Source organism: Macaca nemestrina, unplaced genomic scaffold, assembly GCF_043159975.1.
Source record: "Macaca nemestrina isolate mMacNem1 unplaced genomic scaffold, mMacNem.hap1 Scaffold_51, whole genome shotgun sequence".
NCBI classification, from domain to species: domain Eukaryota; kingdom Metazoa; phylum Chordata; class Mammalia; order Primates; family Cercopithecidae; genus Macaca; species Macaca nemestrina.
Window position 1 is genome coordinate 464,976 of NW_027257691.1, and position 27,756 is coordinate 492,731.

The following is a 27,756-nucleotide window of genomic DNA, read 5'->3' on the forward strand; positions in this document are numbered from 1 at the left end:
ATATAGATGAGAAAACAGACACATACACACTACATTAATGACCTGCTGTGTTCATACAGCTATTATCGGATGAAGTCAGAACTCAAACTCAAGGCACAATGCGGTCTGGTAAGTGCCCCCAGTCATAATCCACTTATAAATGCTATGATTAATTTGATTGTGTAAGTTTGTCATATTTGCAAACTGAGACAAAATATGTTGAACATAGCAAATAAAGAATAGTGTAGTTGTTGGAGTATAAAAGATCTGAACATTAACCCTGTCTTTGACACTTGCTAACCAGCTCATTACTAAACTACTTTAAGTGACTCATATCTTTCAAATGAGCATAAAATTCTTTCCAACCTCATAAAATTATTATGAGAATTATAAGAAACAGTGCACATAAGGTGCTTAACATAAGTACCCAACATTGGTAAACAATTAATTATAGATTTCATTAAAAATTGAATCTAATATAAATGGGCATGTTATAATTTACTGGTCATTGTAGACTAAGATCTAGTTTTTTCCTTACCTCCACTAAAATCCTCCCAGCTTGGTGGACCACTTTGCGTGTCACATTTCCAGCACTCTCTATGATTGGTAGTCATTTTTTAGGTACCGGCTGTGAACTGTGTGTTATCTTTTCATGCATTCCTCCCTTGTCTCCTCAGTTAAATTTTGCTTTCCGGGCCATGGCTAATTCTCTTTTACTTTCTTTCATTGATTATAGCACAGGGAAGGGACCTTGCCTCCCTGATATTATACCATTCTATGGTAGAAGCATGACAACAATTTTGTGGATGATAAATGAACAACTAGGCCTTAGGAACCAAGTAGTAAGTGCCAGGCAATGTGTGATTGCATGGTCTCATACCACATGTTTCCATACTACAAGTTTTGTCTTTCCTCACAGAAGGTAAAGATGCTAATTTGGCTCGGTTTGAATCTCTAATGAGTAACACAATCTGGAAGTGATTGAGTTTACCTATAATTAATTGATTCCTTTTTTTCCCTACTAGGCAAAATGGGAACTTGAGATAGTATGCAGTTCAGTAATTGAAAAGAAAAAATAAATTTCTCTATAAATAAGCTTTCTGATACGTGCTCTTAGCACACACAGTGTGTGTGTGTGTGTGTGTGTGTGTGCACGTGCACGTGCATGTGTTTATTAAGCCATAACTATGGTAATTATGTGCCTGATTGATAAATATTTTTGACCCTCAGTCTTCTGGGAACACAGGATTGTACTTTCTGGCCTTTTAGTGGCTGACTGAGACCAAGAATCATAATTGGAATTGACATGGTTCCCTTCTGAGACACAAGACTTAATTCGTTGTGTAAGATTTGCATGAGTTCCCTTTTGCCTCCTGCCATGACAGCCATTGACACTGAGTAATAGCTTTTCCATTAGTCTGACTCTCTGGGTGTCCCATTCCAGCACAACCTTGCCCACCCTGACTAGTACAAAAACTTAGAGAAGTTGAAATTAAATTTCTCTTCAGAGCAAGATGTTAATGTGTACAATTAAGTGTATTCTGCCTACATCCCCCGACACAGGGTATAAAGACACTGAAGATCAATGCTTCTCAGACATGCGCCACTTACAAATTCTTCCTCAGGGAAAAGTGAAAGCAGAGCTGCTTTGCCTGAACTGAGAGGTGGAAGATGCACTATTCAGATTTGAAAACAATCCTTTTTTTCCTAAAAAAATTGAAAAGTGTTGTTCCTGATAGAAACATAAGGATATATATTGCTAGTACTTGAAGGCCACCTTATTAAGCTGTTCACATTATTCTGTCTTTTTATCTGTACTACAGATTTACAAACTATATGTAATTATCATCTTTTCACAAATCAAGAACCTATCAATCTCAAATATGTTAACAATTTTGCTCTTAAATGACTAGTACATTTTTAACCACAATCCCAACACATACCTATCTTTTAAACAAAAGTCTTTGATTTCTCTATCAACTCATTTGGTAACTACTGTCTCCAGCCAGTGGAGGCCCAAAAAAGAAGAGCATCAGCAGGGGATCCATCTGCATTGGGTTCTTTTGAGGCCCTTAACTTCAGCGTTCAGATTGGTTGGCAGGCTTTAATGTTTCACAAACAATGAGAAAGTTTAAGAGTTTTTAGTACTTACAGACCCTGAGGGGTACACTGTATGCCTGGAGGCCATACACGGGAGGTCAGGGGGGTGTAAACAGGGGTTAGGGTAGAGCCTAGCAACTAGCAGTATATATTTGGAATAGGCTGTGGGTCACTTTACCCAGCAAATGCCAGAATGATCCATTGAAGGGAAGCTGCAGCAAAGCTGGGAGCCCAGTCTGTTAAGCAAGAGAGATGTATTAAAGTTGTGTCTTTGGCCACATCTTGAGTCTTTTGGGTGTGAGGTAGAACTGGAAATTGTGTCAAGGGTCACTGAGCCCTGCCTTTGGCACAAGAAAGCTAACCAGTATTCAAAATGCATGCAGAGGCAACATAGAATTACAAGCATCTGCTACAACTTATCTGACTCTACATTCAATAGACACATTTTACACCACTCCATGTGGTCTCTCATAGAATGGAAATATTTCTGGAAAGAAGAGATCCAAGGTTAAGTCATTCTCCTAAAATATAAAACATCCTTTGGAGAGAAAATATTTAAAGATTATTAATAATCACCTCCAAGCAACACTCTCATCAGTAGGCAAATTAACTTAATGGAAAAGGGGTGTGGTTAAAAAAATATAATACGTCGGTATATCACTGAGTTCTACTACAAGTCCCAGGCTTATGATATTTTCTTAATTTATTGCCTTGAATTTTTCATTCTCTGAATCCAGATCATTAAATTTTCATTGCACTATGATAATGCTAGAGATGAAACAAGGCTCTCTATTTTAAACTCAAGTTGTTTATCTTTGATCAGTTTATCCTTTGCTTAGAACAAACATGGATCTTTCTGTTTTTTTTTTTATGTAGTTGTCAAATAAACTTATTCTGTTATTATGGTATACTTTATATTTTACATATCCATGTATGTTTGCTCTTTCAAAAAGTATACATTCTTTAGAAACACACTTTCTAAGTGCTCTTCTGGGCATTTAGTGCTTAGTAGCTGCTTCACTTTCCTGGACTTATAAGTAAACTATGTTATAAAACTTAAGTAATTGCATACGTTTTTTAAAGGGTAAAAGGGGTACCTATCACCTCAAGCATTTATCAATTCTTTGAGTTACAAATGCTCCAATTATACTCTTTTAATTACTTTAAAATGTACAATAAATTATTGTTGACTCTAGTCACCATGTTGTGCTGTCAAATACTAAGTCTAATTCATTCTAACTGTATTTCTGTACTCATTAGCTGTCCCCACCCCCCCACCCCTCCACCCCCCCCACCACCCTTCCTAGCTTCTGGTAATCATCATTCTACTCTCTATCTCCATGAGTTCAATTGCTTTAAGTTTTAGTTCTTACAAATAAGTGACAACATGTGAAGTTTGTCTTTATGTGCCTGGTTAATTTCACTTAACACAGTATCCTCCTGTTCCATCCATGTTGTTGCAAATGACAAGATTCCATTCTTTTTTTTATGACTGAATAGTACTCTATAGTGTGTATGTACCACATTTTCAGTATTCATTTATCTGTTGACAGACAAGTAAGTTGCTTCCAAACCTTGGCTATTGTAAATAGTGCTGCAATAAACATGAGAGTGCAGATATCTCTTTGATATACTGATTTCCTTTTGGGGGAGTACTGATAAAAGAAAAGCTTCAGCCAAATTAAATTTAAAGGAGTTTAATTGAGCAATGAATGATTTGCAAATCAGGCATCTCCCAGAATCACAGCAGATTCACAGAGACTCAGAGCAGACACATAGTGGAAGAAGATTTATAGACAAAAAAAGGGAAATGACATACAGAAATTGGAAGTGAGGTACAGAACAGCTGGATTGGTTACAGCTTGGTGTATGCCTTATTTGAACATACTTTGAACACACAGCAGTGTATGAAAGGTTGAAGTATGGCTGCTGGGATTGGCCAAGAGTTACCTATTGTTACAGGTTCATACTACCAAGTTAGGTTTTCAATTTTGTCTGTCTATTAAGCTGGGTTACAGTTTATCACCAAGGACTCAAATATAGAAATACAGAGTCCTTTTCAGGCCATATTTAGTTTGTTTTAACAGTATATACCTAGTAGTGAGATTGCTGGATCATGTGGTAGTTCTATTTTTAGTTTTTTGAGAAACCTCCATACTGTTCTCCATAGTGATTTACTAATTTACATTCCCACCAGCAGTGTGCAAGTGTTCCTTTTTTCCCACATTCCTACCAACATTCATTATTGCCTGTCCTTTGCATAAAAGCCATTTTAACTAACATGGAAGTGTAGTTCTGATTTCATTGTAGTTTTGATTTGCATTTATCTGACAGTCAATGATATTGAGCACCTTTTCATATACCCATTTGCCATTTGTATGTCTCCTTTTGAGAAATGCCTGTTCATATCTTTTGCCCATTTTTAAGTCAGATTATTAGGTTTTTTTTCCTATGGAGTTATTTGGACTCCTTATACATTCTGATTATTAATTCTTTATCAGATGGATACAATGTAGATATGTTCTCCCATTCTGTGGGTTGCTTTTTCAGTTTGTTGATTGTTTCCCTTGCTGTGCAGAAGCTTGTTAACTTAATGTGATGCTATTTGTCCATTATCACTTTGATCACCTGGAGTAATCAGTTTTGTTTCTTGGAATTATCCAGATCAGTTATTCATATTTTCTATATTTATGCTAGTTTATAAAATCCCAAACATCTAGATGCTATAAACCATCTTTCATGGAAAGTGAATTGATTTTAGAATTGAATTAATGGGGAATCATTGAAAGGTCTTATGTACCTAAATGATCAATAGTTAAATCTCAATATCCAACCCTTAAAAGTGAACATTTTTATGTATCAGCTGTTACACAGTTTCAGCAATCCTTGCTACTATTCGACCCAGCAATCCGATTACTGGATATATACCCAGAGGAATATAAATCATTCTGCCATGAAGACACATGCATGCAAAAATTCTTTGCAGTGCTATTCACAGTAGCAAAGACATAGAATCAACCTAAATGTCCATCAGTGACAGATTAGATTAAGAAAATGTGGTACCTATACACTATGGAATACTATGCAGCCATAATAAAGAATGAGATCATGTCATTTGCAGTATCATAGATGGAGATGGAGGCTATTTTTCTTAGCAAACTAACACAGGAAGAGAAAACCAAATACTGCATGTTCTCACTCAGCAGTGAGAGCTAAATGATGAGAACTCACAAACACAAAGAAGGGAACAACAGACACTGGGGCCTACTTCAGGGTGGAGGGTGGAAAGAGGGAGAGGAGCAGAAAAAAAAATGGATACTAGGCTTAATATCTGGGTGATGAAATAATCTGTACAAAAAACCCTTATAATACAAGTTTACCTACATAACAAACCTGCACACGTACCCCTGAACCTAAAAGTTAAAAAAGAAGGCGGTAGCAAAAGGAAAAATAAAGAGTTTAAAAAAAAAACATACTGAAGCAGCCCTCTAACTGGCCTGTTTTCTTTACTCCCTATGATGCCAAATAAAAGGCATTCATAGGCTGGATCCAAGTGGATAGAATATTGAAATTCATAATTTATCATTCACTTCTGGTGTTTCTCTAAACTTCATGTGATAAACTGTCAGGTATTTTCTCAACCATATTTCTTTCTCTTCGTGGAATACAAGTTATCCAAGTTTCCAAAATCCTGCTTATATCTTTGAAAGTTCACTTACACAATCTCATTAACTCCTCTTTTGTATTCACAGAAATTTAAATGATGATAAGTTCAATTCCTCAACATAATTATAAATGAATTTTTGAATTATAAATATCTTGTTCCCAGACAATTTTAACAAGGACCAACAGAGTCCAAACTTCAATGAACTTGACCTTGTCTTTAGGTTACATTAAGAATAAACATATTCTCTCTCTTATTCATGATCTCAAATCATGTTCGATTTACCATTATATTGTCTCACCAGACAATAATATGGAATGAGCATGAATTGGCAGTATAAACTCGAACAGTCATGACTTCAAAGACATTTTAAATGTCCTATTATGTTATCACTTTTCCTGAAGTAGTAAAGCCTAGGAATATTTCATCTAATGATCTGTTTTGATTACCGTCTGTGGTTTTCCTGCACTTTCATGCAGACTTAAGTACGTTTTTAGAACTCTCAACCATCTCTCAAATAAATCTTCCTTCCTTTTTCTCTCATGGAGATAGCATGGTTTTCAGATGAAAGCCCTCATCCACACACAACCCTTTTTTCTTTTGTGTTTTCCATTTTATTTTAAAAATCAAAATCTTGTACTCATGTGTGAGTGTATGTGCTATATTAAAAGTTGATCCAATTTCACTCTTGGAAGCTTGTTTCCTTTCTAATGAATGCACAATAGTTTTTTCGTCGCATACAAAATTCTGAGACCATCTTACTCTTTCTGTGAGTCAACCTAATTTTCACTATTAGAGTCTTCTAGGCACAGGACACTTTTATTTGTTTCAGATTTTTTAGAATTTATGTTTTTTTCTTTTACAAACCAAAAACTGGTCAACCTTTAGAATTACTTCATCAGATTTCAATATGGGGCACTGATATTACTCAAAATACAACAATAGGCCAAGTTGCTTAATATTTCTATTTAATTTATCTGAAAAGCAGGAGTGGTATTATTATCTACTTTATATTTTTTGTGTAATATTTGATCTCTTTAGTCTTTTCAGAGGCAATAGAGAAGTACAAGAAAGGTGGAATAAAGCAGAGTAAGAAATTATTGCAAGTATAGAGGTCTGTATTTCTTGTCTCTAGAATCAATTATTAGATTGCCATGGTGGATAATTGTTTTGAATATTATGATTTCAACATCATATCCCTTTCCAGGTATGTTTTCATATATAATTTATAAACTACTCAGAAATATATATTTCTATAAAATTAACTTCTGGCTGAACGAGCTGAACACCACTTTGGCGGAAATGAGCTTTGTTTTTTAACATCATTATTCCTATTTTCATCATAGATAATTATCTTTGATTTTTAGCAAAATTCACTGCTTGCTTTAAGTAAAATTAACTATTTCTTACGGCAGTTGATACAAACACTACATTGACAGTTAATATACTTTATTTGTTAGAATTTTTTTTCTCCTTAACATGACACACATGTAACAATTAGTATTGTGATACTGTACCAAGGAAGTTATGATTTGGATTCCAAAGCGTTCTTCTACTCAATTCATTATTTAGACCTTTGGAGTATCTGTTCTTTGTTCTTCAATTGGTATTTGTGATGATAAGATAATAATACTCAAAAATTGACCCAGTATTGAACTCAGTAAACTTCGACCTCAATGATATGCCATATGCCTAAAATAGGTAACATTTGACAACCATCGTGTGCTCATAAAAACCACAGAATTTGAAGAAAGGATATCAGGATGACAAAAGCAATTTAGGAAAACATTCAGAACATCCTATTTCAAATAAACTAGAAAACCATTTTGAAATATATCAAGTGCAGGCCAGTCATGGTGGCTCACACTTGTAGTCCCAGAATTTTGGGAGGCCGAAGTGGGCTGATCCTTTGAGCCTAGGAGTTTGAGATCAGTGTGGGCTATGTGGTGAAACCCTGTCTCTACCAAAAACAAACGAACGAACAAACAAAATAGCTGGGCCTAGTGGAGCACACCTGCAGTCCCAGTTACTTGGCGGGCTGAGGCAGGAGAATCACTTGAGCCTGGGAGGTAGAGGTTGCAGTGAGCCAAAATCATTCCGTGGCACTTCAGCTTGGGTGATGGGAGTAAAACTCTATCTCCAAAAGAAAAAAAAAAATCTCTCTCTCTCTCTCTCTCTCTCTCTCTCAGGGGCAATTATGTTGAGAACAAGTTTAATCTTATTGTGTCAAAACTGTGCTTCATTTGTAGTTTTATTTTTTCTGTTTCTTTTGTGTACATTATAATGTAATTCATAAATATACTAAACATATATTATTAATAAATGTATAAAATTGTCCTGTATACAAGTGAAAAGGCATGTAACTGATTTTCAAATGAATTAAGTAGTGGTCACAATTCTATATCTAGTTGAATCTATGGGAAATAACATAGTTGTGATTCCTTTATATAGAAGATGACAACCTGTCTCCCATGATTGCAGGGAGAGAAAGCCAATGAGTGTAAAAATACTATGTGTGTAAATTATTGAACTTAACTCTTCTCTTCAGAACAGTATGCGTCTCTTTTGTCTTTAAGCTCAATTTCAATCACATGACTAGGCAACTTTCTTATAGGTTGTAGGTGCCAAATTGAGGTAAAAAGGCAATGCTTGCCAAACTTCTGTGATCAATTCCATATCTTTGATCCTCAGTATATGGCTTGGTGGGGGGAGAATGTTGGATATTTTGACTGTAAAGAGTAATATGAACTGGTTCTAGCTCATAGTAATCCACAGAGGGACCTGATACAACCAGAATTCCAAGATCAACTCTGCTACTTACAAGTCATATGCCCTTGAGAAGCTAACACAACCTTTTTACATTTTTCTTTTAATTTCTTAATAAAAATGGATGAGCTTTGAGGAATAAATAACAAAATAAAAATGTGTATAAAACATTTCATGATACCTGAAATATTATAGCTCCAAGCCAACTAGTAGGTGATTTCTTGTTTTTCTTTATTTCCCTTCCTTTCTTCCTTCCTTTCTTTTTCTTTCTTTCTTTCTTTCTTTCTTTCTTTCTTTCTTTCTTTCTTTCTTTCTTTCTTTCTTTCTTTCTTTCTTTCTTTCTTTCTTTCTTTCTTTCTTCCCTTCCTTCCTTCCTTCTTTCCTTCCTTCCTTCCTTCTTTCCTTTCTTTTCCTTCCTTCCTTCCCTTTCTTTCTTTCTTTCTTTCTTTCTTTCTTTCTTTCTTTCTTTCTTTCTTTCTTTCTTTCTTTCTTTCTTTCTTTCTTTTTCTTTCTTTCTTTCTTTCTTTCTCTCTTCCTCTTCTTCTTCCTTTTTCTTTTTCTTTTTCCTTTCTTTCTTTATTTCTTTCCCTCTTTCTTTCCTCAAGTTGATATGTTTTTAGGCATTAACCATATTTCATTTTATTGTGATGTCTTAAGACAAGAGGAATATTCTTGTTTGGTCCCTAACTCATTTGAAATGCAGTCCTTATACTTGTACATTCATTGTTCCTCTCTTAAAGTTCTTGAATTTCTATGCTTTATTTTATTCCTTCCTGAAATCTTTGGATTACATAGTTGTTAACACAATCCTTGTCACCTGTGTGTTGCCTGCTGTTGATTATTTCAAAATATATATGTTGCAAGCAGAATACTTATATTCTTCATAAAGGAGAAGATGCATATCTTCTACTTTTATTCAAATGTCTTATTCCTTTATTCTCTTACAATGGTAATATTTTCCATTCATCTATGACTGTTAGAAAAAAAAATTAATACTGTCTGAGTTGTAACTGCCCTACCTCTATTTTTAGGACTTAAGTTATGACATCACATTTATTTACTTGGATGGTATATTTATACTGCATGGTTTTGAGTCCATCACCATTTCAAATTCACTATTCAAGTCATATATCAGTTTATATATCAAATTTGCTGTTTGCCACCTGTCACTTAGATAAATGACCTCTCTGTTGTTACCAAAGAGCTATAAAAATAGATTAGGCAGAACAATCTTTATATAGAATCTTGAGAAAACCATGAGAAGTCACCTAGCCAGTTGATCACAATTCTATTCACATTTAGGTAAAGTCACCCAATTGATTTCTGATTCAATAAATTGCTGTTACATTTCACCTTTAATTTTCTTGTAGCTACAAGTATCTCATAAGAAATATGATCAAATGCCTTTCTGATAAGGATGACTACCACAGTTAGATTTTTTATATCTACCAATCTATTTCCCAAGGAAATGAATGGGTTCATGTGATAGTATGCATTCATATCAACCCAGCTTATGCCTAGTAGTTCTTGATTCTAGAATATTTTCCAGGATCTACATTAAATGATACAATCCCCAGTTTATTTACTTTATTTTTAGTATACACTGTGAAAAATCAAGATTTTGTTTACCAATTTTCAGAGTTTTTTATCCTATTCTCAATAACAATCAATAATCATCAACAGCCATAAGAAATCTTGCTTACTAGGTCTTTCGTTCTAGCATCAAATTTGTCAGCTGAGGGACTTGAAACAGTTAGTTACTCACCTTACATCTCCTGACCAATCTTGAGCATGATCTTGGGGCACTTTCTCCTATATTAGTGTTTGCACTACTATTTTAGTCCAGTGGTCATTTCACTTGACAAATAAGACAAAAGCAAGAGATGAGTTAAAGTGTTCTGGTTTTCTATTCCATTCATCATTTAGTAGCTTTAATCCCTCTTTGAAAAAAGCTTGAACATAAATAAAATAAGAAAATCATCACTGCTATGCCCCAAGCTGAAGAACTATTATTTTCCTTGATCTTCTTTTGTGCTGAAAATAACAAAAAGATGGATTTATGTTTAACTAACAATTTTGTGACTTCACTTCATTTTGAAAAATTAGTATTAATGCTGTAATTATTTTTATTTTACAAGTCCTCATTATATTTATCCTTGATTATCTTTCTACCTGTTTAAATATGGTTTTAAAATGTGAACTGATTAACATGCAAAAGCTCCTAGTATGCTGTACATCACATTAGATCTGAAGAATAAATTCAAATTTCCTTCATACTGATTCATTGTCTGGTCCTGGAAAAGTCACTGATTCTCTCAGAGCCTTAGTTTTATTATCCGTGAAATGAGCATAATAAAACATCTACCTCAACTCTTAATTTAAAGTGGCATCTAAGACTTCCTTTCAAAGGCAGACAGAAACCATCAGAAGATCCTTTCTCCAGCTACTCTGGATAAAGTATAATAATATTTTATATATGTGACTAAATACAAAATCCAGAGAGATGAGTTTTACAGTATCTGATATTAAGATCTCAAAACCATATAGTGAGAGTTTTTAAAAGCCCAGCAAAATCACAATGGTAATGAAACAGGGTATATAACATAGAGAATTTTGTTTTATACCAGTGAGGAAAATATGGAAAGGGAAGAAATAAAGTGTCTATCCTTTTTTTTTAAATAAAGCATGGTAAAACGATTGGGAAAGCTATTTTATTAGATTAAATATTAGCAGTTTAGTCTTACATACTACGGAATATTTTTTCCTAAAATTAAATGTTTAATTTGATTTGATCCAATATAATTTCATTGTTTTATTTTGACACTTGATATTTTGATAATGTTTGTATATTACCTATATAAAACTATATGTGCATGGCTGAAATGATGAAATTATTATATTCTCATATGCAATTTTTCATCTATACATATGACAGGGTTGCATTATTTCACTTAGGATTTTCTTAGAGTGTCGAATTGCTTACAACAGGTTTGCAAAATGATTTCTACAGCTTCCACAGTTTTATCTGATTTATATTAGTATGTACAATATTTGGATGATGTGTTCCTTAAAGAGTAAAAAATAGTTATATGAGTTTCCTGATGATGACAGTGATGGGCTGTGATGTTTTAGGAAGATTCCTGGCAGTGATAGTAAATAAAGTGTTTTCCTTAAAGTCACACACCTAGTGATTGTAGAGCCAGAATACAAACCTTTGTGACTCGAAATTCCGTGCTTCCAAAAAATAAGGTCAAAGAGTAAAAGAAACTAAACTCAGAAAGTAGGATGTATAAATGGAATAAAGAAGACAGGCATGAGAAGTATTATGGGAGCTGTATTTATAAGATACAGAACCTGATTGAATATGATGGCATACAAGGAATTCATAAAATATTGATTGATGGGAAATTATTCATTACAGAGATAATCAGAAAACTGATAATGTATCCTACATTATTTAAAAGGAAATTTAAGAGAAATGTGACTGAGCAAAAAGGGCACAGAGTAGTGGTCAAACACATCCATAGTTTGTCTTTCTGTATTTTGTCCTGCAGCTGACCCTTTGGAAAGAGTTTGGTCTCCACTAAACATTTCATGGCAGAAAGTAGATGTGATTCACCCGTATGTCTTCTTGGTAGTAGAACTCTCATTGAAAATTTTTCAGCTAGTCTGTAATTATTGAGTCTTAAAAACAAAGTGGAATAATTTGACAATAGTGTCAAATTTGAGAGGTGCTTTCTTTGAGAAAAATATTAGCTACCATATATCTGTTTCTAATCATTAATCCTTGAATATATGCCTATAGTATCATAAGATGGTGATAGAAACTTCCCCAGAATCTTATACCCACTGAAGTATCAGTAGGATTAAAAAGCATGGCAGCATTTTGAAGGACAGTGAGCAAATTACGTGACATTGTGATAAGATTGTCAGGGCTACTTGTCCCCAACTTAAGGACATGTAAGAATACCTAATGTATCCAACCAATATTTGACTTAAAGTAAATGAATAAAAGGTTTAGAAAAAAATCTCATGAGATGATCAATTGTATTACTTCTGATCAAGCTATACCATAAACCTTTGTGTTGAGATAATCAACTCCTGTCCAAATGGGCTTGGAGAAGGCATGTCATATGGGCAAGATAAGGGTTGGTTTACTGGAGGAGACAAAGCTTGAGTAAGACTTACTTAAAGGATGAATCTTTTTTTTCTTCATTTTTTCCCCTTCTTAGATTTTTAAAAATGAGATGTAATTTACATACCATAAAATTCACTCTTTTAAAGTGTGAACTTCAGTGATTTCAGATATTCAAGAGTTGTGTAACCACCACCACTATTTAATTCAAACAAAATTTCACCATCCCAAAAAGAAACCGTGTACTTATTAGCCATCATTTTCCATTCTGCATTCCCCACTCAGTCATTAGAAATTACTGATCTACATTCTAGTTATATGGATTTGGCTATTCTGGATATTCCATATAATTTAAATAATACAATTTGTGATCTTTTGTACCTAATTTCTTTCACTTTCTTTCAAGGTTTTTCCATGTCATAGGTTGTATTAGTAACTCATTCTTTTTATTTCTGAATAACATTTCATTGTATGAATGTACCACATTTTGCTTATTCATTTGTCATTTGAAGGACATTTGGGATATCCACCTTAGGCCAATTATTAATAATACTGTTATGAACATTTATGTCTTTTATATTATTATTTTCAAATACACTTTAACTTTATTTTTTACAGCAATTTTAGGTTCATAGGAATATTGAGTAAAAGATACAGGGATTTCCTATATACTCCCTGCCCTCACGCTTGCATAGCCTCCTCCATTATGAATATTCCTCATCAGAGTGGTACATTTGTTAAAACTGATGAACCTACATTGACATATCATAATTATCCCAAGTCCATACTATAAATTAGGGTTCATTCTTGATGTCATACCTCAATAATTACAGGCTACCTGAAAAATTCTTTGAGTTTAGACAAATGTATAATCATATTTATCCACCATTCTAGCATCCTACCAACCAGTTTCACCATTCTAAAAATCCTCTGTGTCTGCCTATTCATTCCTACGTCCTCCTCAACCCCTGACAACCACTGTTTTTCTTTTTTTGTCTCCCTCGTTTTGCCTTTCTAGAATGTCACATAGTTAGAATCATGCAGTATGCAGCCTTTTAAGATTGACTCATTTTACTTAATATACATTTTAAGTTTCCTTCATGTCTTTTCATCCTTCATGAATAGCTCATTTGTTTTTAGTGCTGAACAATATTTCATTGTCCAGAAGTACCACAGTTGATTAATCTCTTCACCTACTGAAGGGCATCTTAGTTGGTTCCAGTTTTTGCAAATATTAATAAAGCTACTATAAGCATCTATGTGTAGATTTTTGTGTGTACATAAGTTTTCAACTTCTTTGGGTAAATTTGAAGGGATGAGATTGTCAGATTATATGGTAAGACTATGTTTAGTTTTGTAAGAAACTGCCAAATTGCTTTCCAAAGGGCTGTTTCAAAGTGATGTTTGGAAAATGGCTTTTTCAAAATTTTGTTCTTACCAGTAATTAATGGAAGTGTATCTTGCTCCACATCCTCTCCAACATTTGGTATTACCAGTAGTTTTGGTTTTGGCCATTCTAATAGGTGTGCAGTGGCATCTCATTGTGCTTAAATGAGAATTCTTGGGGTTTTTTTGGTTTTTGCTTTTCAAATATTCTCTCCCATTCTTTGAGTTGTCTTTATACTTTCTTGATGATGTCCTTTGAAGCATTAATATTTTAAATTTTGATAAAATTTAGTTTATCCTTTTTTTGTACAAAGCTTGTGTTTTGGTATCATATGTAAAAAACTTATTTTAAGGTCATGACATTTTATGCCTATATTTTTAAGAGTTTTATAATTTTAGTTTTTATGTTTATATAAGTGATACATTTTCAGTGAGTTTTTGTGTATAGTGTGAGGTAATGGTCCAGTTTAATTTTTTTCCATGTAAATAGCCAGGTTTTCTAGCACTATTTATTGAAAAAGAATGTTCTTTTCATTTTGAATTGTCTTGACATCCTTTTGAAAAATCAATTGAATGCAAATATAAAGATTTATTTCTGAACTCTCAATCTTCTGCATGATTTACATATCTATCTTTATGTTAGTACCACCACTGTAGCTTTGCAGTAGGATTTAAAGTTTAAAACTGTAACTCCTCCAAGATTTATTTATTTCATTTATTCAAGATTATTTAGGCTACTCTTGCTTCATTGCATTTCCATATGAATTTTAAGATCAATTTATCAATTTCTGGAAAAAAGTTGAGATTTTAAGAGGGTTTACAGTGAATCTGTAGATTAATTTTTAACACTTTCTAAACAAAATTAAGTCTAGACCATGAACATGGTTTTTCCTTTTAATAATATCATCTTTGTTTTCATTAAATGATGTTTTCAAGTTTTCATTGTGTAATATAAGTCTTTCATGTGTGTCAACAAGTTCATTTCAAGGTATTTTATTCTTTTTGATGCTATTTTCTTAATTTCATTATCAGTTTGTTTATTGCTGGTTATAGAAATAGTTTATTTTTATCTTGATATTTTGTCCTGCAACCTTGCTGAAATAATTTTTGTATTTTATTCCTTAGAATTTTCTACATACAGGATCATGTCATTTTTAAATAGAGGTAGTTTTACTTTTTGCTTTTCAAAATCTGGATTTTTTTATTTTTGCACCTATTTTTTACTGAATGTAGTCTCCCACTACAATGTTAAATAGAAGTGGCAAGTGTGAACGTCTTTAAACTTTTTATTTTTTTTCCTGTTGTGAGGAGGTAAGCTTTCTGTTTTTTGTGTGTGTGGTTTTTTGTTTTGTTTTGTTTTGAGACGAGTCTCGCTCTGTCGCCCAGACTGGAGTGCAGTGGCGCGATCTTGGCTCACTGTAAGCTCCACCTCGCGGGTTCACGCCATTTTCCTGCCTCAGCCCCCCAAGTAGCTGGGACTACAGGCATGGGCCACCACACCTGGCGAAATTTTTTTTTTTTTTTTTGTATTTTTTTTAGTAGAGATGGGGTTTCACCGTGTTAACTAGGATGGTCTCGATCTCCTGGCCTCGTGATCCGCCTGTCTCAGCCTCTCAGAATGCTGGGATTACAGGTGTGAGCCACTGTGCCCGGCGAAGTTTATATTATTAATATATTATACTAATATATTTGTCCGCATTGCCTCACCCTTGCGTTTAAGGAATAATGCAAGGGTGATTCAATGGACACATTCAATGTACCCATTTGCTTATAATATGTAACTTCTTCAATGTTGCTGAACTCCCTTGGCTAGCATTTTATTGATTTCAGCATCTATGATCATAATGAATGTTATTCCGTGGTGTTATTTTCTTGTGATGTCCTTTTCTGTTTTTGGTGTTAGGGTAAAACTGGTCTCATAGTTGAAAAGTGCCTCCCTCCTTTCTCGTTTTGGAAGAGTTTGTAAAATATCGGTGTTAATTCTTCTTCAAATGTTTGGTGGAATTCACAAGTGAAGCCATCTGTTCATGGGTTTTTATTGTGGAAAGTTTTTATTTTAAATTATTTTTTATTACTATTTAAATTGCTCTACTTCTCATAAGTCTATTCAGACTTTTTTTATTTCCCCTTAATTTAGTTTCAGTGGTTTAAGTCTTTCCAGAATTTTTTGCATTTCATGTAAGTTATCTACTTTGCTGGTACAAAAATGTTCATTTTATTCACTTATACTCCATTTTATTTCATAAGTTTGGAAATAATTTCCTATTTTCCACTCCTGTTTAAAAACTGACTTTTCTGTTTGTTTTCTTTTTCAGACTAGTTAAAAGTTAATGATTTAAAAATAGTTTCACAGAACCAACTTTTATTTTTATTTGTTTTCTCTATACTATCTTTCTATTTTCTGTTGTATTAACTCCTACTCTAATTTTCACTAGTTCTTCTACTTGCTTTAAATTTAGTTTTCTCTTATCTAGAAAAAAACTCGAAAGGTTTTGTAGGTAGAGTATTAGGTTATTGATTTAAAATCTTTCTTTAAAAAGAAAATAGAAAGCTCTAAATTTCTTTCAGCCTTGCTTTAACCACACCAAATAATTTCTTTATGTTGTGTATTTGCTTTCATTCATCTCAAAATATTGTTTTAGCAACCATTTTTTTTACTATTTTTTATTTTTAATTTTAGTAGGTACATGGTAGATGTATATATTTATGAGGTACATGAGATAGAGGCATACAATGCATAATAATCATGTCATAAAAATGGGGTATCCATCCCCTCAAGAATTTATTCTTTGTGCTACAAGAAATTCAATTATACTGTTTTAATTATTTTTACATGTACAATTAAACTCTTATCGACTATAGTCACTCTGTTGTGCTATCAAATACTAGGTCTTGTATGTTCTTTCTGTTTTTTTAGGGGTACCCATTAACCATTTCCACCTCACCCCACCCCCTACTACCCTTCCCAGCCTCTGGTTATAATCATTCTACTCTCTGTCTTCATGAGTTCAATTGTTTTGATGTTTAGATCCCACAGTAAGTGAGAACTTGTGATATTTGTCTTTCTGTGCCTGACTGATTTCACTTAACATAATGACCTCTAATTCCATCTAGCTTGTTGCAAATGACAAGATCTTATTTTTTTAATGAATGTATAGTACTCCACTGTGTTATAAGTACCATATTTTCTTCATCCATCCAACCTTAGGCCACTTAGGTTGGACCCAACTTTTGGCTGTTGTGAATAGTGTTACAATAAACATGGGAGTGCAGATATCTCTTTGATATACTGATTTCTTTTGGGTATAAACATACCAGTTGGATTGCTGGATCATATAGTAGCTGTTTTTAGTTTTTTGAGAATCTCCAAACTGTTTTCCACAGTGGTTGTACTAGTTTATGGTCCCAACAACAGGCTATGAGGGGGTCCCTTTTCTCCACATCCTCACCAGCATTTGGTATTGCCTGTCTTTTGGATAAAAGACATTGTAACTGGAGTGAGATGATATCTCATTTTAGTTTTTATATGCATTTCTCTGATCATCAATGCTTTTGAACACATTTTCATGTTTCTATTTGTCATTTGTACGTCTTCTTCTGAGAAACGTCTATTCAAATCTTTTGCCCATTTTTCAATATGATTATTAGATTTTTTCCAGAATTATGTATTCTGGTTATTAATCCCTTGTCAGGTAGGTAGTTTTCAAATATTTTCTCCCATTCTGTGGGTTGTTTGTTCACTTTGTTGATTGTTTTCATTGCCGTGCAGAAGCTTTTTATCTTGATGTGATTCTGTTTGTCCATGTTTGATTTGGTTGCCTGTGCTTGTGGGGTATTACTCAAGATTTGCCTGAAATGATGTCTTGGAAAGTGTTTCTAATTTTTTTGTAGTCGTTTCATAGTTTGAGGTCTTAGACTTAAGTCTTTAAATTACTTTGATTTGATTTTTGTGTATGACAAGAGATAGGGGTCTAGTTTCATTCTTCTGCATATGGAAGTCTAGTTTTCCCAGAACCGTTTATTAAAGAGGCTATCTTTTCCCCATTGTATGTTCTTGGCACCTTTCTCAAAAATGAGTTCACTGAAGATGTGTGAATTCATTTTTGGGTTTTCTGTTCTGTTCCATTGATGTATATGTCTGTTTTTATGCCAGTACCATGCTGTTTTTATTACTATAATTCTGTAGTATAATTTGAAGTCAGATAATGTTATTTCTCCTGTTTTACTCTTTTTGCTTTAGATAGTTTTGGCTATTCTGGGTCTTTTGTGGTTCCATATCAATTTTAGGATTTTTTTTCTATTTCTGTGACCAATGTCATTTGTGTGTTGATAGGGATTATATTAAATCCATAGATATCTTTGGATAGTATGGATATTTTAGCAATATTAATTATTCCAATTTATGAATATGGAATGTCTTTCTATTTTTGGCATCCTCTTCAATCACTTTCATCAGTGTTTTACAATTTTTATTGTAGAGATCTTTCACTTTTTTGGTTAAGTAAATTCCTATATACTTATATATTTAATTTTATTGTGGCTATGGTAAACAGGATGACTTTCTTGATTTCTTTTTCAAATTGTTTCCTGTTGACATATACAGATGCTACTAATTTTTGCATGTTAATTTTTATCCCACCATTGTAATTAATTTGTTTTTCAGTTCTAAATTTTTGGGAGGTATTTATAGGTTTTTCTAAATGTAAAATCATATCATCTGCAAACAAGGATAATTTGACTTCTTTCTTTCCAGTTGGATGTCCTTTAGTTCTTCCACCTGTGTCATTGCTCTAGCTAGAACTTCTAATACTATGTGGAATAACTATGGTAAAAGTGGGCATCCTTGTCATTCTCCAGATCTTAGAGGACAGCATTTCAGTTTTTCCACATTTTGTATGATACTAGCTATGGGTCTGTCCTATATGACTTTTAGTATGTTGATGTATTTCCTTCTATATCCATTGTTTTAAGGGTATTTTTAAATCATGAAAAGATATTGAATGTTATCAAATGCTTTTCAACATCAATTGATACAATCAAATAGCTTTTGTCATTCATTCTGTAGATATGAGTTATCACATTGATTGATTTGTGTATGTTAAACCATCCTTGCATCTCTGGGATAAATCCCATTTGGTCATGATGAATAATCTTTTTATTATATTGTTAAATTCAATTTGCTAGTATTTTATTGAGGATGTTTACATCAATCATCATTAGAGATATTGACCTTTAGTTTTCTTTTTGTGATGTGTCTATGTCTGTTTTTTTTTTTTTTTTTAATCAGGGTTATATCTGGCCTTGTAGGATGAGTTTGGAAGTATTTTCTTCTCCTTCATTTTTTGGAAACAGTTTGAGTATGAATAGTATCAGCTCTTCTATAAATGTTTGGTAGAGTTTTGCTTGTTTGGGAATGAATGCCTTTATTTCTCTTTCATATTGGAAGGATATTTTCATCAGACATATTAGTGTACGGTGAAAGGTTTTTGTTTTTTTTTCCCTTCAGCACCTTAATATGTCATGTCACTCTTTCATGGCCTATAAGGTTTATACTGAAAAGTCTGCTGCCAGATGTGTTGGAACTCCATTGTATATTTGTTACTTTGCTCTAGATGCTTTTACTCTTTACTTTACTCTTGACTTTTGAGAGTTTAATTATTAAATGCCTTGAGGTTGTCTTCTTTGGGTTAAATCTGCTTGATGCTTCATAACCTTCCTGCACTTGGACATTGACATATTTCTCTAGGTTTGAAAATTTCTCTGATATAATCATTTTGAATAAACTTTCTACCCCTATCTCTTTCTTTATCTTTTCTTTAAAGCCAATAACTCTTAGATTTTCTTTTTTAGACTGTTTTCTAGATTCTGTAGGCATGCTTAATTGTCTCGTTATTCCTTTTTCTTTTTACGTCCTCTGACCATGTATTTTCAAATGGCCTGTCTTCAAGCTCACTTCTTCTTTCTTCTGCTCAATTAATTCTGCTATTAAAAGATTCTGATGCATCTTTCAGTATGCCAGTTGCATTTTCCATCTCCAGAATTCTGCTTGAATTTTAAAAAATTAATTCAATCTCTTTGTTAAATCTATCTGACCGCATAAGATAAATTTTCTCTGTGTTATGAATGACTCTGAGTTTTCTCAACACAGCTATTTTGAATTCTGTTTCTGAAAGGTCACATATCTCTGTTTTTCCAGAATTGGTCCCTCATGCCTTGTATAGTTCATTTGGCAAAGTCAGAGTTTCCTGGATGGTATTGATGCTAGTAGATGTTCTTTGGGGTCTAAGCATTTAAGAGTTAGGTATTTATTGTAGTCTTTAGGAGTTAGGTATTTATCATAGTCCTGAAAAGAATGCTTTTCAATATCCTTCCTTCTTAGGAAGGCTTTCCAGATTTTTGAAAGGACTTGGGTGTTATGGTCTAAGCTCTGTTGGCCTTATGGGGCACCCCAAGTCCAGTAATGCTGTTGGTCTTGCAGACTTGTAGAGCTACCCCCTTCATGATCTTGGGCTATGTCTGGAAGAATTCTCTGGATTACCAAATAGACACACTTGTTCTCCTCTCTTACTTTCTCCCAAACAAATGGAGTCTCTCTCTCTGTTATGAGCCACCTAAATGTGGGAGTGGAGTGCAACAAGCACTGCTGTAGCTACCACCAGAAGAACTGCACTGGGTCAGGCCTGCTGTCAGTACAGCACGGAGTCTTGCCCAAGGGTTTCTGTAATCACTGCCTGGTTACCACATATGTTTGCTCAAGGTCCTGGAGCTCTACAATCAGCAGGTGGCAAAGCCATCCAGACCTGTGTCCTTCCCGTCAGGGCACCCCCACCACAGTCCCATGGGAAGTTCTGCCAGACTACTGCCAATGTTCCCTTGATGGCCAAGGGCTCTTCAGTCATCTTGTGGTAAATGCTGCCTGGCCTGGGACTCACCCTTCAGGGCTGTGGGCTCCCTTCTGATCCATGGCAGGTTCAGAAATGCTTTCCAAGAGCCAACACATGGAATCAGGGACCTCAAGAGCCCACATGGTGCTCTAGCCCCCTATGACTGAGCTGGTGCCTAAGATGCAATGCAAACATATCCTTTATGTTTCACTCCACCTTTCTTAACCAGAAATATCTGAGCCAGCAAGTCTCAGAGTCTCACCGAAGGCTTTCAATGTACCACCTGGGTATTACTGCTGGTCATTTAGGCCCCAAGGGCTCTTCAGTTACCAGGTGATGAAGCCTGCTAAGATGGGGTCCTTCCCTTCAAGGCAGCAGGTTCCCTTCGGTCCTGTGCTGTGTCTAGAAATGTTCAGGGCAAGGGCCTAGAAAGGGGGCCTCAGACTCTGACTGGCATTCTATTCCACTGTGGTTGGGCTTGTATCTAAGATACAAGGCAAAGTCCTCCCCACTCTTCCTTCTTTTCTCCTCAAGTGGAATAAAGGGTTCTCTTTTGGAGCTGCGACTTGTATTAATAAATCCTTGGGTTACAGGAGAAATGATGTCAGCACTCCCTTAGTCACCCCAGCCGATGTTTAAGTAGCTGTCGGGCCTCCTCAGCGTTCTGACTTTGGGCCCAGTTCAGCACCAGGATTCACCTAGGCATTGCAGTCCTTGTGGTCTAGACTGCCTTTCAAATTTATTTAAGACTCTAGAGTATTTTCTTTCACAAAAAACAAAGACTGTTTCTCCTATGTCTTTGGTGCATCTATTAGCAATATGACGTTAATGCCAGGTACTGTTAGTTCTCGCTTGATTTTTGGTTCTTATGAAGGTGCTTTTTTATGTAGATAGTTGTTGAATTGGGGTTCTTGAAGATGAAAAATATTGGTGAAATCTTCCATTCTGCCTTCTTGCTCTGCCTCCCTGAATCTCAGAATATTTTTAATATCACTTGTGATTTATTCTTTGACTAATTTTTCGTTCAGGAGTGTGTTGTTTAATGGCCACATATCTGTGTATTTCCCAAATTTTCTTATTGTATTTACTTCTAGTTTAATTTCATTATTGCCAGAGAACATATTTGCACAATTTCAGTTCTTTTAAATTTGCTGAAACTTATTTTATAGACTAACATATGGCTAATTCTGGAGACTGTTTTACATGAGTTTATGAGTGTGTATACATTAATGTTGGATGGAGTATTCTATAGATTAGAACTATTAGGTCTAGCAGGTTTGTAGTGTTGATGAAGTTTTCTATTTCCTTGTTAAATTTAAATCAAATTTCTCTATACATTATTGAAAGTGGGGTACTAAAGTCTATGTTATTGTTGAATTGTCTTTTTCTTTAATTTTGTCAATTTTTGCTTTAAGTGCTTTGGTTCTCTGTTTTTAGATGCATAAATATTTATTATTTTATATTTGTCATGGCTTGACTATTTATGTCTCTGTCTCTTGTTACCTCTTTTTTTTTAAGAAAAAAATTTGTATTAGTATAGTTGATCAGTTATCTTTGGTTACTGTTTGCATGGCCTACGTTTTTTCATTCCTGTTTTTTGAAACTACTGTAGCTTTAAGTCTAAAGTTTGCTTTAGCAGACAATATATAGTTGAATTATTTTTTAAAAATCCCTTCTACCAGTTTGGTTTCATTTGAAGTCTATTTATATTTAATGTGACTACAGACAACATAAGATTTACTTCTGCCACTTTGTTATTGTTTTCTATATGTATAATGTCTTTTTAGTTTCTCTTTTTGCCTATTACTGTCTTCTTTTGTATTAAATATATATTTTATAGAAGACCATTTAAATTCCTTTTTTCTTTTACTGTAATATTTGAGTGATTTTCTTGTGATTGTCCTGGGAGGATAACAATTAACATCTTAGTTTATAACAGTGCTATGTATATTAATACCAGATTTGCTTCTCTCTAGCTTATTTCCCTCTCCCATCTTTATGCTCTTATTGGTATACAAATTCCAGTTTAAGGAGTTTTGGGGCTGAGATGACGGGGTTTTGTAAGTATAAAATTATGTCATCTGCAAACAGAGACAACTTGATTTTCTCTCTTCCTATTTGAATACCCTTTATTTCTTTCTCTTGCCTGATTGCCCTGGCCAGAACTTCTAATATTAGGTTGAATAGGAGTGGTGAAAGAGGTCATCTTTGTCTTCTACTGATTTTCAAAGGGAATGATTCCAGTCTTTGCCCATTCAATATGATACTGGCTGTGGGATTGTCATAAACAGCTCTTGTTTTTGAGGTATGTTCCATCAATACCTAGTTTGTTGAGAGTTTTCAACATGTAGGGATGTTGAATTTTATCAAAGGCCTTTTCTGCAACTACTGAGATAATCATGTGGTTTTCGTCCTTGGTTCTGTTTATGTGATGGATTATGTTTATTGATTTATGTATGTTGAGCCAGCCTTGCATCCCAGGGATTAAGCTGACTTGATCATGGTGGATAAATTTTTTGATGTGCTGCTGGATTTGCTTTGCCAGTATTTTATTGAGGATTTTTGGATCATGTTAATCCAGGATATTGGCCTGAAGTTTTCTTTTTCTGTTGTGTCTCTTCCTAGTTTTGGTATCAGGATGATACTGACTTCATGAAATGAGTTAGGGAGTAGTTCCTCCTTTTCAATTGTTTGGAATAGTTTCAGAAGGAATAGTACCAGCTCCTATTTGCATTTCTGGTAGAATTCTGCTGTGAATCCATCTGGTCCTGGGCTCATTTTTGTTGGTAGGGTATTAAATACTACCTCAATTTCAGAACTTGTTATTTTCTATTCAGGGATTCAGCTTCTTCCTGGTTTAGTCTTGGGAGGGTGTATGTGTCCAGGAATTTACCTATTTCTTCTGGATTTTCTAGTTTATTTGCAGAGAGGTTTTTATAGTATTCTCTGATGGTAGTTTGTATTTCTGTGGGGTCAGTGGTGATATCTCCTACATCATTTTTTTTATTGTGTCTATTTGATTCTTCTCTCTCTTCGTTTTTATTAATCAAGCTAGCAGTCTGTCTATTTTGTTATTTTTTTCAGAAAACTAGCTCCTGAATTCATTGATTTTTTAGAAAGTTTTTCCTGTCTCTACTTCCTTCAATTCTTCTCTGATCTTAGTTATTTCTTGTCTTCTGCTAGTTTTTGGATTAGTTTTCTCTTGTCTCTGTAGCTCTTTTAAATGTGATGTGAGGGTGTTGATTTGAGATCTTTCTAGCTTCCTGATGTGGGCATTTAGTGCTATAATTTCCCTCTTAACACTGTTTTCACTGTGTCCCAGAGATTCTAGTACATTTTCTCTTTGTTCTCATTGGTTTCAAAGAACTTCCTGATTTCTGCCTTAATTTCATTATTTACCCAGGAGTCATTCAGGAGCAGTTTGTTCAATTTCCATGTAATCATGTGGTTTTGAGTGAGTTTCTTAATCCTGAGTTCTAACTTGACTGCACTGTGGTCTGAGAGATTGTTTCTTATTATTTCAGTTCTTTTGCATTTGCTGAGGAGTGTTTTACTTACAATTATGCGGTCGATTTTAGAATAAGTGCCATGTGGCACTGAGAACAATCTACATTATGTTGATTTGGGGTAGAGAGTTCTGTAGATGTCTACTAAGTCCACTTGATCCAGAGCTGAGTTCAAGTCCTGAATATTCTTGTTAATTTTCTGCCTTGTTGATCTAATACTGACAGTGGGGTGTTAAAGTCTCCCACTATTATTGTGTGGGAGTCTAAGTCTCTTTGTAGGTCTCTAAGAACTTGTTTTATGAATCTGGGTGCTCCTGTATTGGCTGCATATCTATTTATAATAGTTAGCTCTTCTTGTTGAATTGTTCCCTTTACCATTATGTAATGCCCTTCTTTGTCTTTATTGATCTTTGTTGGTTTAAAGTCTGTTTTGTCAGAGGCTAGGATTGCAACCCCTGCTTTTTATTTTTCTTGCTTTCCATTTGCTTGGTAAATTTTTTGTCATCCCTTTATTTTGAGCCTATGTGTGTCTTTGCACATGAGATGGGTCTCCTGAATACCGCGTACCAATGGGTCTTGACTCTTTATCCAATTTGCCAGTCTTTGTCTTTTAACTGGGGAATTTAGCCCATTTACATTTAAGGTTAGTATTGTTATGTGTGAATTTGATCCTGTCTTCAGGATGCTATTTGGTTATTTTGCACACTAGTTGATGCTGTTTTCTCATAGTGTTATTGGTCTTTATATTTTGTTGTGTTTTTGTAGTGGCTGGTACCAGTTTTTCCTTTCCATATTTAGTGCGTCTTTCAGGAGTTCTTGTTGGGCAGGCCTGGTGGTAATGAAGTCCCTCAACATTTGCTTGTCTGGAAAGGATTTTATTTCTCCTTCGTTTATGAAGCTTAGTTTGGCTGGATATGAAATTCTGGGCTGCAATAATTTGAAGTCAGGTAGCATGGCGCCTCCAGCTTTATTCTTTTGACTTAGGATTGTCTTGGCAATGCGGGCTCTTTTTTGGTTCCATATGAACTTTAAAGAATTTTTTTCCAATTCTCTAAAGAAAATCATTGGTAACTTGATGGGGATGACATTGAATCTATAAATTACCTCGAGCAGTATGGCCATTTTCACAATATTGATTCTTTCTGTCCATGAGCATGGTATGTTCTTCCATTTGTTTGTATACTCTTTTATTTCACTGAGCAGTGGTTTGTAGTTCTCCCTTGTAAGTTGGATTCCTAGGTATTTTATTCTCTTTGAAGCTATTGTGAATGGGAGTTCATTCATGATTTGACTCTCTGTTTGTCTGTTACTGGTGTATAAGAATGCTTGTGATTTTTGCACATTAACTTTGTATTCACCTATTTCTAAGGCTAAAGTCCATTGCCTTCGTTGCCCTCAATAGACTCTTAAAAAAGGCTAAATTGGGCCACGTGCAGTAGCTCTTGCCTGTAATTCCAGCACTTTGGGAGGCTGAGGCAGGTGGATCACAAGCTTGGGAGTTCAAGATCGCCTGGCCAACATGTGAAACCTCTCTCTATGAAAAATACAAAAATTAGTAGGATGTGGAAGCACACAACTGTAATCCCAGCTACTCGGGAGGCTGAGGCAGGAGAATCACTGGAATCCAGGAGGCAGAGGTTGCAGTGAGTCAAGATCATGCCATTGTACTACAGCCTGGGTGACAGGGTGAAACTCTGTCTCAAAAAGAAAAAAAAGGGGGGGGGTTGGCGAGCTAACACTTGAAATGGTGGTCCAGAGCTCTTAAATATATCATCTTTGTAAATCTGAATATATTTACTAAAATATTTTAATCAGATCATTTTCTGATTGTAAGGGATAATGCAATTTATGGTAACTCTAATTTATTTTAGCCTATTTTATAAAGTTTATAAAGTTCAACAACCATTTTTATTTCAAATCAAGATGTAGTCTCACCATGTTACCCAGGCTGACCTTGCTCTCTCTTCCCTGTTTCTCAGGGGCCTACATGCTTCTCGGTCTGGCTGAATGTCTTCAACACAGATCGCTTCCCAGTCCCTCAGGGAAACACTCCTCGGAGATCCCTGTCCTGAGGGTCTCTCTATCCAAACCTGTTTCTGCTGGCTTGGGCAGGTTCCATGACCCTGGAGCTCTTGGCTTCCATACGTGTCTCCAACAGGGAAGCTGTCTTGCTCTCCCTGTTTCACATCAAGGCTGCGTAGCTTGCCTAGCATGAGCGGTAGGCAACCGTGACTGGCCTGGTCTTCGTGGACAGGCGGTGTGACATTTACCCTCTGCACTTACCGTCTCATTCTTGAGGGACAGCCTCTCCTCTGCTCCTGGGTGGACTGACTCCCTGAAACTTCTGGCTCCCTCCTGGATCCCAGGCGTTCTTTGATTTCCCTTGGAATCCACGGGCAGGTCCCTTGGGACCCTCTTCCACCCGGGCACAGGCCTGACTCCGCTGTTGGTTTCACCGTCGCCCCGTACGCCCGGGCTCACACGCATTCACATCGTCTGCTCGGGGATCGGCCGGTGCCACGCGTGGGGCCAATGGCTCCGCCGCGGAACCGCCCCTGTCCCTGTTTGCGCGGGTCCTGGAAAGCAGAGGCAGCTTGCGGGAGCCCCGGGGCTTTTGCAAGCGGGGCTAGGCCGCCGCTCTTTCGGAGGGGGAGGGAGGCCGAGGGCTCGCGGGTCAGTGAATTTTCGGCTGGCACCACGCCTTAAGGCCCAGGGCATGATTCTGTGCCGCAGCGAGGCCCCGCCTGCCTCAGCCGATGATGGCGAGTCCATCCTCTCTCACCCGGAGGGGTCCAAAATCCCATCTCAAGAGGAGTCCTGAGACCCCTGCGGAGGCCCAGAAGCTCCCCCTCCACCGGTGGAAGTCGGCTCCAGGAGGTCCTGAAGACAAGACTCCGGGGGTCTTGGTACTGGGATGCCCGCGGCCCCTTCTCCCACGCCACCCCCTGCTGGAGCCCGGATCCGGCGGCCGCCGGGGCTGCAGCGGCAGCCCCCATCGGGCCCCCCCCACCCCCGCTCACCCCTGCCCCGCCGCGCACACGCCCCCTCCCACCCCATCCCCGCCCCGGCGCCCCGCGCTGCCGCCGTTGTTTAAAGGGGCCGCAGCGTGACTTCCAGGTGGGGAGCGCGAGTGGGCCCGGCGCGGCAGGGCCAGTGCGCATGCGCGAGGCGCGAGCGGCCTCTCGCGTCACAGCGGTTCCCACGGCTGTCTTAGAAACCAGCCCCCTGAGGCTTGGCAAAGCAGGAGCCCTCCGTGGCGGTGCTTGGGTGTCGGGGCTGCGAGGCTCCTGCCTCACCTCTCCACGGGGTCGACAGGAACGTCTCCGGACGGACGCC

General features: G+C 36.0%; 1 long non-coding RNA gene across 2 annotated transcripts; it reads right to left on the reverse strand.

Moving 5' to 3' along the window:
• Positions 1-1,621: 1,621 nt before the first annotated feature.
• Positions 1,622-27,335, reverse strand: LOC139361467 (uncharacterized). 2 transcript variants are annotated; one of them, XR_011619026.1, is made up of 3 exons: positions 26,704-27,335; positions 10,275-10,366; positions 1,622-1,686 (listed from the first exon to the last, which is right to left on the reverse strand). It is a non-coding gene; the product is annotated as an uncharacterized lncRNA (long non-coding RNA). The 2 variants fall into 2 exon arrangements; XR_011619025.1 differs by lacking the exon at positions 1,622-1,686 and adding an exon at positions 9,113-9,482.
• Between the last annotated feature and the right edge of the window lie 421 nt (positions 27,336-27,756).